This window comes from Desmodus rotundus, chromosome 1, assembly GCF_022682495.2.
Source record: "Desmodus rotundus isolate HL8 chromosome 1, HLdesRot8A.1, whole genome shotgun sequence".
NCBI classification, from domain to species: domain Eukaryota; kingdom Metazoa; phylum Chordata; class Mammalia; order Chiroptera; family Phyllostomidae; genus Desmodus; species Desmodus rotundus.
Genome location: NC_071387.1, coordinates 27102892 through 27114386, shown reverse-complemented (window position 1 = coordinate 27114386; position 11495 = coordinate 27102892).

The following is an 11495-nucleotide window of genomic DNA, read 5'->3' as shown; positions in this document are numbered from 1 at the left end:
AAAATGTTAGTGCCCGTGTGCCTTAACTCAAAATTCCAACTCTAGAAATCTGTTCAACGAAAGTATTCACACATATGCACAGAGATAAAGAACAAGGATGCGGAGTGTGGGCCGTGCTTACGAAGTAAACATCGGAAACAACATCAGTGACTCTTATTAAAAGAATACTGAAAGGGACATTGGAGGATGTAAATAATTATGGTGATTCCATATAAGGTAAAGGGTTGTATGCATGTACAATATATTGCATTTTATAAAATATTATGAACCCATTAAAAAGCAAAGAACACTACAGCTTTATATACACCAATGTGGAAAGCTCTCCAAGGTATAGTAGTAAGTGAAAAATCAGTGTGTGGGACAATATTACAATGATTCCTTTTGTGTTAAAACAAAAGAAAAATCTATAGTATACATATGTTCATAAAGTAGTTTTTTTCTGGAAGAATAGCATGCTATCATGTTCTTTTCTGAACTGTTTCCATTTTCTAGCCACGAATATTTCTTACTTTTATTACTTAATAAATGTCAATAAATGAGCACTGGGATTATGAGCCCCTCTTTATTTTTCTCTGAATTTAGAAAAAATTAACAAATGTTCTTTTAAAATAACATTTAAAAGATGAAAAACTTTATCATAAAATAAAATGGAACCTGATAGTTATTTGTCAAGATGTGTATAATTTATTGTTACATGAAGAGAGAAAGTTGCACAGCAAATGTATCGTGAGATCCCCTTTATTAAACAAAAACACAAATACACACATACCGAACTATGTTTTTGTGTAAAGATACAAAGATAGACATAGATGCCTACCCATAGACCACGCTGTTAATAGGGCTGACCTGTGGAGAGCAGAGTGATATTAAAGGGGTAGGTGGACTTCAACTTTGCACTTCATCATTTTGCATTGTAGCTTTTACGTTTTTCTTATTCTGTACAGTTTTACAGATTCACTAGAGAGTATTTATGGCCTTCTCTCTGAGGACCTAAGGCTTCATTCAGGTCTAGAAAATGATCAGCTTCTGTCTGATCAGCCCCACTTCACCAGTATTCCCTCCCCGCTCTCTCTTCTGGATCTCCAATGTGTCCAGATCGGGATCTATTTTTAAACATCTTTATTGAACTATAACTCACATATGTGATCATTCACCTACTATTAAGTATATCTCAGAATGTCTCAAACTACCCTCCCTGTTGTTTTTTAACTGCTTTATCATCTTTTTAAAACAATCTTTTTGTCTCTGTGGGTGCTCTGGATAAATTGAATAGTACTGTTTCTCAAGTCTTTTGTCTTCTTTTTCAAACAGTGTTCAATCCAGATTTTAAAATGCTGCCCTCATCCCTTTTGCTGAGTGGCATTCCAGGTTCCCCTCCCACACCTTGCTGCGATAATCAATAATCTGAATATAGTCCTTAGTTAATTAGGATTTAACAACCGACCGGTCTTCTGTAGCACAGGCTTGGGCTCTTTTAGATGATGGGTTCCCTGACTCAGAACCCTCCACTTTTTTACCTCTGTACATCATAGGCCTAATGACTTTGGGACCACAGAGATAATCTTCAGGACTGCTAGGAGAATTAATGGTCTTATCTTTTATAGGCCCATCGCTGGTTATTTATCCCTCATTTCGTGCACCCTCCCTCATATTATGGGAAATTTTATCTTTCACTCTCACTAAAATGTAAACTCCAAGAAGGTAGGACTGGAGTCTCAGTCTTCTTTATATGATGTACGTTACACAAGCCTTTGCTCAAGGAAGATAGTTATTCGTCATATTTTTGGGAGGTGGGCAGTGCTCTTTGCCTGGAACTGTGTTAGAGCTAAGAATTTAATTATGGGCGAGACCCAGTCTCTGCTCTCAAAGAGCTCGCAGTCTATGGAGATTACTGACAACCAAACTGGAAGACACAGAACGCTGTAAGAGCTGACGGGTTTAGTGAGGATGCTGTCGAACACGGTGGAGGAAATCAAAGACTTGTGGGAGCGTCCAGGATGGAGCACTTGTGGAGATGCAGGGAGAGGGGCTTGCTCAGAGAGCATGGGAGTTCATCACCCTTTTCCCCACACTTTGCCCTGTGCATCTCATCCATCTGACTGTTCCTGAGCTGTATCCTGTTGTAGTAAACCAGTAATCTAATATCAAGGCATAAAAATATAATAAAAAGCAAAAGGAAAGAAATGTCACCAGACAGGTCATCAGTGAATGAAATTAAACAAATGTTAAAACATATATCAGAACAAAGAAAATTGATTAAAGTAATCAATAAAACAAAATATCTTAAGAAAACAGAAGAATTAATGTAATTTAAGAATGAAAAATTCAAAATAAAGCTCTTTCAGACAAGATCAGGCGGGTTCAGGGTGGTATGGATGTAGACCAAAATAAAGCTCTTTTAAAAAAAGATTTGTGGACTCAAAGGACATTGCTTAGAGGCTGCCCTGAATACCATTTCCCCAGGCATTTGCATATTTGGTTCCTGACCTATACCATCTCATTCTGTAATTCCCCTTCCCTTCCTCCCATCCTCACCCTGACCCTCCCCTCAAGTTTTTGCTGTTTTTGTACTCATTGAAGTGCATTGCAATGTTTGATCCTTCTATACCTACCGATGGGAAGACACGTGGAAGGTAACCCTCTTGCCGGGTGGGAACCTGCATCGTGTAGACACTAATACGTACTCTTGAATGATGAAATACAAGGAAATATTTGTAACTGATGTGTTATGCCATTCCTTCAACACAGAAACTGGTCCCCATCATTCCACAAGCCCAGAGTCCCTCTGCAGTCCCAACCAGACCCTGCCCACTTCCTGGTGCTCCCTCCGTGCCCCAGGGTTTGATGCACATCAACCAGAATTTACATGTGCATCAGAACTTGAAAATGGGTGTCAGGGGCTTGGTGAAAAATCCCAGAAAGTATAATAGGGGGTCACTTTTTAAAGAAATGTGTCACTGTTACCAGATAAACCTGGTTCTTCTTGCCAACATAGTAAGGAATTATAGGTCAGCGAGCCTATTAGCATGCAAGCAAAGTTTATTAGTGAATGGGAGAGCAAAAGCAAGGGTGTGTAGAGCAAGAATGGCAAAAGCAAGGGTGGTCAAAGGCCTGGGTGGTACTCAGATGGCCAGAAGCTGGGTGAACACAAAGGGGAGGGCAGAGGTCTGGTGGCCAGGGCCGCCCCCCATGCCCAACCTGTGTGGCAAGAGAGCCTCAGCCAAGAGAAGAGACCAAGCGCAAGTCCTTTGTTCTGAGGACTTAAATAGTTGGCAGAATGGGGGTGAGGGAGTTACATTTTGATTGGCCAGTAAAGATGGCGCCAGCTTTCCATGGGGATGTGACTGACTAAAAGTTGTGGGTGAGGGTCTTTAAGCCCGAATCCTTATCTTGCTCCAGGCTCTATTTGCTCATTTTGTACAAGACAGGAGGCAGGCGGTTGTTTATGGGCTTTTTCTTTCGGGCACTGTAATCCCCCTCCCTTACTCCCTTCTAGGCCTTGGGATGAATACCCAGTCTTAAGGTTTTCCTTTTCCCAGATAGTGAAGATGATACCCACAGACTTTCAAGGGCTCCCCCTGTCTTGAACGATCATAATTTCACTTGTTCATGAAGCCTGGCAACCTTATCGGACCAGGCTATGGATTACTGAGTCAACGTGTGAACTTTTGCTTTTAGCTTCCTGTATTAAGTTCTCTGTTAGATCATAATGGTGAGGGTCCTGCCTTTATTTCCCTTCTGGCCACTTGCTCCACCGTGACATTACCACATTTTGAATGGCACACAAGACTGTATGAGGAAGATCACATCACTGATGACTCTGGATCGGAACTGACGCTGTAGAGTCAGACTCTCGAAGTTGTTTTAAGAATTATTTAACCTATTTATTTCCTTTATATTTTCTTTTTATGAGTGTAGGAAAGCAATGTATGATTTACAAATCTAGGGTCAAATAAGTCTAAAAGATCTCTTTCACTAAATGTAAAATACAAACTCCGTAATAAAGCATTGTGTCATGGTTTAATTGTCAGCCGTATTTTTTTATCACAACAAATACACAGATAACAATGGTTCTTACAATTAAATGTCATATTAGGGTCAACGTGATACATTATTACATAACGTGTTGACTTTATAGCTTTTTAGTATTTATCAATATGAATGCTCTACTGAACTACTCATACCTGCCCCTTGATGCGTGTGTGTATTACTCCAGAATAGATACATAGGAGTGGGATTTCTAGATTGAAAGGATTACACATTTAAAATTCTAACTAACAGATATCGTTCTCCAAAAGGTTACATCAATCTAAATGGGCACTAACAATGTACCAGAGTATCCATTTTGTCACACAATAGGTGCGCTTTTATTAATACATTTCTGCTAATCTGATCCAGAAAAATGGCATACCATTGTTTTAGTTTGCTTTAATTTTGATTATAGTCTCATGCAGAAGACAATTTTGACATAGTTATTTGTCATTCTTTTGTATTTGTATAAGGCATTCATCAAGATTATAAACAAATTTCTTATATTTGCTTTTATTATTTGTATAATTCCTTATCGTTAAGTTCCATGACCCATCTGGAATTTACTTTTGTCTTAGTGTATGGTAAGGATTTTATTTCTTTTCAAAGAGATAGGTGTTTTAATACCATTTATGGACTTGTATATTCTTTCCCCTGTGCTTAATATTCCTATTTGTACTTGAACTCAACTGTGTTCCTTTAAAATTACCTGTTTCTCCATAGTAATGTACATTGTATTACATATCTTTATGGAATGTTTTCGTATCTGATAGAGCCAACCCCAACAATTTGTTCTTTGTAAAAGTCTACGGACCATTCTTGAAAAAGTTTCATCTCAGACAAATATTAGAAGCATCTAGTCGAATTCCATGTTAGGATAAAACGTTGGAGAGAGACGACAGTGGACATTTATTTGTGTGATTTCTGAGGGGGAGCACAAGACATGTTAATAGGCTCGAAGGGTTGATCGCATTAATCCTTTACGAAATTTAATTTTATTCTGAAACTTCGGGATTGCCTTTCACTGTGTTCTGTCAGTAGTACTCATGTCACCTGATTAGTTCAGTTTCCAGAATCAAAATATAACGGAGACAAAGAGAGAGAAGAAAAAACTGTCTGTGATTACTAAGATAAAGAAATAGACTTAATCACTTAAGGAAAAAGCCTGTAACAGGATTAACGAATAGGATTGCCTAAATTGTAGGTAGTGACAAATACAGGAAGAGAGGTGTTCTCCAGAGGAAAGGAAGGATCACTTGGAAAAAAGGTGAGCTGAGAGCTTAATTAGCTGTATATGACATCAGGGAAGTCACTTAATCTCTCTGGGGACGATTCTACTTTAGAGATTTTCTTGTATGCGGAGCCAAACACTGAACACTGAGTTTTGCAGCGGAGAAAGTAAGGCACTTTCTTGGCAGGACATCAAGCCAGGGGAACAGCGAGCTCGGGCCCAAAATCTGAACTCCCCAATGGTTTGTGATGAAGGGTTTTTGAAGGCAAAGACTGAGGGGCTTAGGGTTTAGGGGTCATGGGAGAAGCTCCTGGTTAGTTCTTTTTGTTTTCCCTCTTTCACTGAATTTATTTTAAACCTATTATACCAAACAGTATTTTAAACACCGACATAGATACTCTCTGATAAGATAAAGCAAAGACAAAAGCATTTATCTTATGAGAAACCAGATACACCATCACTCACGGTCTTCGAGCATTATTGTACTTTAACTTGCATAGTTTGACAAAACATTCATGAAACAATCTGCAGACAACTAGTTTTGACACATTAAAGAACACATTTAAGCAGACACGACTGTCCTAAATTGTTTATTAGGTGAGACTTTTACAAACATTACTTATATTAGCGGTAGCGGTGGAACTGGAGAGTATTACATCTTCTCCAAGCTATGTGGTGGGACCCACCAACAGCATGGTGGATGGGTGGCCCTTTTCAAGGCCAGCGCTCTTGTGGCCTGTAGGTGTCATCACTCATATCTCCCTGTGCTTGTGGATTGTTTTGGTGATCCACTGGGTGTCAGGATTCCTTCTGATAGCCTTAGGGAATGGATCAGTGAAGATAACCTCAAGGAATTTGCACTCGGAATCTTCACCAACCCAGTTAGAATTCAGGACTCTCAGGGCCCCGCACTGTGTCTGGCTCGCTCCTCAGCCGTGGACTGAAAGCTGGGGCAAACTGCAGCTGCTTAACACCATGATGACAGGCTCGCCGTAGGTCACACCCTTAGGAACGGGCATTTGCAGTCACCATGGAGCACTCGAATCCCATATATGACATAACCTTGCTTGGCCTTGCATCCCAGCCTGCATGCTTTATATGGCCAGGTGGAGTGGGGGGCCCTTTGTAGCGTACAGAGCTGGCGGTACCGCTAGCAACATGCACTGAGAAGGAAGAGTATTCCATGGACTGCTTCTAACTCCATAGCTCCTGGATGTACTCACTAAGTGCCTATCTTTGGCTCACCTGATGGCTGCGGCCGGATGGAGAAGTGACGGTTAGTTCTTGAACAAGCTTCAGCAGTTTTCCTTAGTCTGATTAATTCAGTCCCTGACGTCATCTTGTCTGGTGCCTTTGTCACTGCGGTTGGGTGATCTAACTAGGCTGAAGACCCAAGGTTCCGCAAAACAATTCAAAATTGTGCTTCAGTGATGTTATCTTTAAAGCAAAAAGCAGAAACTATATATCTTGTGACCTTTGTTATTGCTTAAGCTCTCATTGTTTTAATTTTAACTAACTATATTTTTCTATGATCTCAAGTAGAGTATACCCTGAAACATTTTTCCTCCCTGGAACTTTATTTATAGCAGGCTTCCAAGGTATGACTAACATATTTTCTTAATCTTTGACTATAAAATACACGACAACCAAAGCAATTGAAACATTTAGTTAAAGCCTATACCTGTCCATATCTCTAGAGATCTAATACCTAAACATGTTTACTGCTAACTGCCAGCTTCATAGGATTGAACTGAGTTCAGAGCATCATGCTATGAAGTACAATATAATAATTCATTTTCCCATCATCCAGAAAACGCTAATTTCTACTCTCTCTATTTTGTATCCTAAGCTAGAAAAGTATGTTATGGGGGAGGAACAAATTTTCCTCTACTCTCGAAGTCCTTCTGGCTGGTCTAATAATTAAATAGGCATGAGACAGATTAGCAAGAGAAAATAACCAAATTTAATGCATACGTACATATATGGGGATCCCACATACACGAGAGAGTGAGACCCCACATGCAGGAGAGTGTAGAGATAGAAAAGGGGGATTGAGTTATACAAGATACTCTGAGCTAGGGAAGAGGTATTGCGCATTGGGGGCTTCAAAGGGTCCTTGCAGGATGATAAGAACTGACCTTTACTAAGTAGTTTTCTCTGCCCTACACATAAGTCAAAAGAAATTATCTGTGTTAATCCTTATGGACAAGGTCTCTAATTGAGATTCCTCCAAGTAGTGGAAGGGAGGGGCAGAAATTTCTCTCTTTTTCTTTTTTAATATATCTATTGATGCCAGACAGAGAGAGAGAAGGGAGGGAGGGAGGGAGAGAAAGAGAAAGGGAGAGAGGGAGAGACATGGAGAGAATTATTGATCAGTTGTATCCACATGCCCCAACAGGGGAAGGAACCACAACCTAGGTATGTGCCCTGATGGAGAATTGAACCTGCAACCTTTCAGTTGATGGGATGATGCTCCAACCAACTGAGCCACACCAGCAGGGCCAGAAATTTCTCTTGAGCCTGTGCCTGAAGTGCTCAAAGTAACCTATAAACCACTGATGCATATCCTGAGGTGGCTCATTCTGAACCCCTGTAATATCAAATATTGATTTGTGAACAATAAATTATTATTGCCATATTGAATGCCTATTCAGTCACGAGTATGTCCTAGGCAATATACTTTCTTTGTCTTAACTTACACTTTAATTAACTATGATTTTATAATTTATATAATTGGATCAAATAAAAAGTGTTTTAAAGTAGCATTGTATATGTATTTTTTCCTTATAATAACAATGTAGGATTATTGCAGAAAGCTAGGGGAACACAGACAATCATAAAGAAAACATAGTTCTTCTCTCACTCCAAGAGCGACTAGTACCATGCTGGGGCATTATCTATTCAATAGTTTCTGCACACACGCATTTGTTTCATAAAAGTGAGATCAAAGCCAATATATTATTTATATTCTGTCTCGATTTCTTAAAAACAGGATTTTCCAGTAACCAAATAGTATTTAATTTTGTAAATATAAAGAATTACAAAATCCCTTATGTTGACCATCAGAAAAAGTTTTGGCACCGTGGATGTAAATTTTAGTTACAGGAAAAATTCCCTGGGGTGACGTTTCAGTCAGGGTCCCAGGGGAAAACAGATGGCACACTTTAAGAGAGTAATTTGAGGATTGTTTAACATAGGATCTATTTACAAAGACCCTTCAGCGGGCAGGGATTAGGGAAACCACAAGTAATAATGCAGAATGTGACCCGCTCCATTGCTGATGACATCCATTAGTCTGTGACTACATTGCTGGTGTCACCTATTAGCCTAAGGGCGTAAGGAAGGAGGAGGGGGTAGTAATTTAAATCTGGAAACAGAAAATTAGGTAGAGACCTCTGCCGGCTAGAAGCAGTAGCAGGCACTTGGTGGAGGGGGCAGCCGAGCCAAAATAGAACTGCCGTATCATCCCACAGTCCCAATCTGGATATATATTGAAGGAATAAAAAATCAGTACCTCAAAGAGAAACATGCATATCCATGTTCGCTGTAGCATTATGCATTATGGGCAAGACATGGAAGCACCTGAAATGTCTGTTGATGGATGAGTGGACAGCATGCTATATACACACACACACATACACAGATGCGCTATATACATATGTGTATATGTATACACACATATATTCAATAAAATAATATTCAGCCATAAAAAGAAGGAAATCTTTTCATTTGCAGCAAAACGGGTGAAATTGGAGGGCATCATGCTAAGTAAAACAAGCCAGAGTAAGAGAAATACTGTGTAGCAGCACTCATATGTAGAGTCTTAAATTTTTTTAAGCTGATTTCATAGAATCAGAAAACGGAATGGTGGCTCCCAGGTCTGGGGGAGAGGGAAATGGGGGGATGTAGATCAAAGGGTACAAACTTTCAGTTATAAGAAGTTCCAAGGATCTAATGCACCGCACAGTGACTATGCTTAGCAATACCGTCTGCATACTCGAAAGTTTCTGGGGCATCTGAAGCATCTCAACACACACAGACACACACACACACAGAGCTAAACTTGTGCAGTGATAGATGTGTTGATTATCTTGATCTTAGTCATCATTCCACAATGTTTATGTATATCAAATCATCATTTTAAATATATATGCATATATTTGTCAACTATTCCTCAATAAAATTTGGAATTTAAAAAAAAATTTAATTTATTTTTAGAGAGAGGGGAAGGGAGGGAGAAGGAGAAGGAGAGAAACATCAGTGTGTGGTTGCCTCTCATGTGCTCCGCACTGGGGACTGGACCTGCAACCCAGGCATGTGCCCTGACTGGGAATTGAACCCACAGCCCTTTGCTTCACAGGCCTGCACTCAATGCACTGAGCTACACCAACCAGGGCAAGAGAATTTTTTTTAATTTAAAAAAGAATCTAATAAGTAACAAAAAGAAAACACTTGGCAGAGGGAACAGCATGTGCAAAGTCCCTGAGGTGGGAGGGAGTGTTGAAGGAGCTGAAAGGGCAGTGGTTCAAATGGCAAGACAAAGAGGAGACTAGACAGGAAGATTTAGGCAGGGTCCCATGGTAGGTCCCACCAAAGATTTCGATTTTTATCCATAAAACAAAGGTAGGTCATTGATAAGTATCAGGCATCCAATGACAGATCAGTTCTATGTATTAAGAGAATCACTCTACTCTGGGGAGAATGGGTTGGCAGGGAGGCAAAAGTGGAACAGGGTGAGTACAGCCTTAATCCAGGTGAGAGCTTGGACTAAGGTGGTGAATGGGGATGGTGAGACAAAGGAAAGTTTGAGAACTTTGGGGGACATTAAACTGATGCGACTTGGTGTATATCAGATAGGGTGGTGTGGGAGTGGGCACGGTGTCCAGGAATCTACTAGATTACTTGTAAGACTGGATGTATGGAAAGATTTTTGGAATTTGGAAATTATAAAATAGTCAATAAAAAAGAAGGAAGAGGAGAAAGTTTGGCTGCTTTTTTTCTATTTTTTGGCCGTTTTTTTAATGAGTTAAAAAGACTGTATTTCAGAGATAAAGGAAATTGTTTTCAAAGCTAAGCAATGTGGACAGAAACCCTTTTTACAACTTAGGGTTTGTTAAATAATTATTGGGGGAAGGTGATAGGCGTAGGGAGAAAGAACTGAGGGGGAGGGCAGAAGGGGGGCATGAAGTAGACATTGAAACAGGAGGAATTTATGCAAAAATGGTCCAGGCTGCTGCCTAGATTTGAGAAACTATTCAACCTGTGGAAAATGGAATTGCAAGAAAAAGTTTATCACAAAAACACAAATTAACAAGCAAAACACATTAATTACTTTTCTAATTATTATTTATTTATTTTGCTTGTTCCTCGTTAATAGCACAACCTATTTTTTTTACTCTTTATTTTTTTTAAAAATGTGAGCTTTCTGAAGGAGGACCCTTACTTTCTCGTATTCTGAATATGTTGGGTGTGTCAATACCTCCTTACTTTGAGCCAGTGATAATCCTGGGGACAGATATGAGGCTTAACTGTCCACCCTCTGCAGACCCACCCGTAGCTATTTGCCCCTGTTGAGTGCCCCCTTTCCTCATCTTACATTATGGGGGAGTGTTCTAACCCCACCAGAGTGTCAGCTTCTAGAAGGTAGGACTGGCCTGAGCCTGACATAAATGCAGATGGGGGTAAAGACAGGTGCCCTGGAGAATGGAAAGGATGGAATGGCAAGCCTCGAGACAACTTGAGTGCCACTTTGCTGGTAGGTACAGATGTGACTTAGTCTTCCTCTGCATTACCTACCTGTTCTCGTGTGTGGATGTTGGGGGCGGGGGCAGGGTTTCAGGTAACATTCTCACCTGTCCCGGTCCATCACTCTCGCATGGCCTGTTGTATTTATCAAGCAAGGACCCCAGGGAATGTGATCTTCATGCCAAGTGGGTGGGTCCCCACACGTAGTAGTCACTAACACATATTTCTGGAATGAATGCATGGGTGATGGAACACTTGTGCAGGGAAACTTCTTGCCGCTCGTGCCGCACAAGAAGTCTACTTCCCACTATTCATCCCACAAGCGCAATAGGTGTTTTTATTTTTTTAAATAAAGCCTCAGTAAAATTCACACGTATTTTCCGTGTGTGTAAGTATCATTTCTCTAGTACATGTACCTAGAATCGCAGATTCAAAAATACTAATAGCTACTTGCTCCCCCAAATCCATAAACTTAGTCGGATATAAGAAC